Consider the following 3,343-nt stretch of genomic DNA (forward strand, 5'->3'; position numbering starts at 1 on the left):
CGTCGTGGTGTCGTGCTTCAAGGGCGAACCGTCGTGCTCATGAGATTAAGATATTTGGGAATCTACTTGTTACGATGTTTGGAGGTAGATCAAGCTACAACGTTGGAAGTGTATCAAACCTAGTTACACACACTTGAGGCCCTATCAAGTGTTCACCTCCCTCCCCTTACTCCTCCTCCTTACAGTTCAGAAGTTAAAGAGAAATATATAATCACATACACGAACAAGGTGGTTCTCAACCTTCGTGACATACCAGGAGATCATCTGCCCTCCTCTCTTGCCCAATCAACGATCAGGATCAAGCAGCAGGTCAACTGCTAATGAGATGTGACCCTGCCTTCCGGGCCCATCGCGCCGACTGTATCCCCTAATGAATGTTAAAGGTAATTAACTCCTGATTGTTTGGCTAGTCTCGATCCTTTGGACATGGTTGATGACTGGGTAGCATCCAGCCCTGGGTGGGGTTAATGAGATCACCTGCTCTTAATTGGCTATTATAGATTATGAGGAACGAGAGGTAAGGACGCAACGCTAAATATCACGTGTCTAACCTTTTCGTAAGTGACCTTAACTCTCAGAGTAATCATTCTAATTATGTACTTTCTCTGGCGTTGTTGAGAGTATGGACACACTTGTTACTCGACCATCGACTGTGAGAGAAGGCTGTGCACATGCCGGGGTCACATGTGCCAATAAAAGGTGTCGTATGTTTTTTGAACTGTTGTTTGTTTGTGCATTTACAGTTGAAAGACACGTCGCCTTTCATTACATTCAAGCAATACTTTGAAAGCGTCACTGATAATTGGATTCGATGGACATATTATCAATACAAATCGATTATCAGTGAGCATTAGTTTAAACTGTGATGATACTAAAGAAGAACAGTATAACATCTGTGAGGGAAAACTTATCGTAAAGGACTGATTTACTCTGCTCTTATTATTTGTGTATGCAAGAGCAGCAGCAGCAGCCGTCATCCGTGTGGGACGTGGTCTGTGTGGTAACTACACAGGAATCCTCTTCTGCAGGAGCGATCAATCCTCATGGTACACACATGAAGTTGGGTAACGCAACTGGCCGAAGCTGAGGACCCAGCACAGAGGACCCAGCACAGAGGAGCTATTGGAGAGGTCCCAGAAGAGAGGACCCAGTGGAGAAGACCCAGAAGAGAGGACCCAGTGGAGAAGACCCAGAAGAGAGGACCCAGTGGAGAAGACCCAGAAGAGAGGACCCGCTAGATAGGATTCAGCAGAGGAGACCCAGTGGAGAGAACCAGGTGGAGAGGACGCAGTGGAGAGGACCCAGCGGAGAGGACTCGTCCTCAAAGAGCTTCTTTCTTTTTTTGTTCATTTTATTTATATATTATCGTTTATTGGCCACAACTGATTCAACAAATGAATTATAATTTCTGCTACCGCTATTTTTGTGGTAGTAGTAGTTGTTGTTGTTGTTGTTGTTACTTGAGCTTACCGAGTATGAATCAATACAACGTGGGTCTCTTTATACGATCTACACGAGGTAAATTGTTAATCAGAATGAGTAAGTTCATAACTGGTCACTTAAACATCTTTGATCTGACGGTGGCGTTGTTGGGAGCAATGCTGCCTTGCAAGATGTTTACCAGTGTTCGATCCCTCAGTATTTTACGATATCTTGTGTTATACAACAAGTTTTAATGAGAAAAAATCGTCGTAGAATTTATCGTTAACTTGTGAGGTATCATTAGATGCGATACATTGCACACAACGCTACATGGGAGCAGAAAACATGCGACGAGGATGGGATTCGAACCCACGCACGGAGACCGTATTGGATTAGCAGTCCAACGCCTTAACCACTCGGCCACCTCGTCAGGTGGCAATGTTAGGCATTACATAAGGTGTAATCATTACATTTAGTTTATTTCATGTATAAATGGTGTTTGCATCTCCCGTTCATCATCTACATAATGATCTGGCAACTTGCTTTACGTTGATTATTCATTTTTCACGTATGTCATCCCATATCTTCCTTCATCACCTTTATTCTTCAGTCTTTAACGATAATGATAATAATGATTATAATAATCATAATGATAATAATAATAGAATTAATGTCACTCAGAAACACTCCAATTAGTAGAATATTACAATAAGAACGATAACTGAGCATGGCCGACTGACATACTTTAACACATAGAGATGAATAGCCATTGTGTAAGATGAAACGTCGTGACGTCAAATATATATATATATATATATATATATATATATATATAGATAGATAGATAGATAGATAGATAGATAGATAGATAGATAGATTCGAATGGACTAGTCTTAAGCAATGGAGATGCTCGCGTTTGCACAGTCTGCTTAATGAGCAATGTAGGAGTAGTGGTAGCGATGTATACTGTGGTAACTAGACAGATGAAAAGAGCAAAGAATAAGAAAAACACATACAAATGATAATAAACAAAGATAATGAAAGACTCAAACACAATCACAGATGGAAATTCGTGTAGATATCAACAGAAAAACGTAAAAATATACGAACACAAACTCAAAATCACATAGACAAACAAATACAGTCGTATAGACCTTGAGTGACTGTTTCACATTTATAAGTAAGCAATGTTGAAAATGTAACTAATAGATACATGTATGAAGCAGAAAAGATACATATTATGTAAATTATTCGAAAAAACAGACAGAACTCCGAGAAAAGCACAAAAAAATGATAAGTATTCCATTGTGTTTCTCTCGGACAAATACAAAAAAGACAGACACAAAGATACAGAAATATACAGACAAATGTAGAGTCAGGGACCAGAAAATCATATTCAGCAACACGGAAAAGATGTGTCCTTCTGTAGGTCAATGGCTGCCGTATACACCACGAAGACTTGACCGTTTATATACCCTATATGATTTGCCTTCACCGTAAGCAACGCTTTGAACGTTTTACCACCCATTACGTATAGTATAATGTGAGCCATATTCTGACTCCTGGGATCTGCACGCTCGCCACCTCACCTCTGTCATCACCGATTATCCCATAAAATTATATCACAGCTTTACGTACTCAGAGGCGTCGGCCGCTCCTCACCTTCATTACTTGCACCTAAAATTGATAGCCAAAGGAATCAATTTTGGCTTCATCTCATATCGACGTAATGATTCATGATTCCTTCCTGTACGTCATATAGAATTAGAGACTTACGCTTCACGGAAAATGCTGAAGTTCTGGATTAGATTTCAGCATTGCTTCCTGCAGCGGCATCGCCCGGGAGGGTCTGGCCTATATTTCCCACGCTTTAAAGAACGTCAAAGCGGAAGTTCGTTTTCTTTGATATAATGTATTTTAT

General features: G+C 40.4%; 1 non-coding gene across 1 annotated transcript; it reads right to left on the reverse strand.

The window, feature by feature from the left end:
- Window positions 1-1,770: 1,770 nt before the first annotated feature.
- Window positions 1,771-1,852, reverse strand: TRNAS-GCU (transfer RNA serine (anticodon GCU)). Its single transcript has one exon. It is a non-coding gene; the product is annotated as a tRNA-Ser (tRNA).
- Window positions 1,853-3,343: the final 1,491 nt, after the last annotated feature.

Source organism: Panulirus ornatus, chromosome 35 (genome assembly GCF_036320965.1).
Source record: "Panulirus ornatus isolate Po-2019 chromosome 35, ASM3632096v1, whole genome shotgun sequence".
NCBI lineage: Eukaryota > Metazoa > Arthropoda > Malacostraca > Decapoda > Palinuridae > Panulirus > Panulirus ornatus.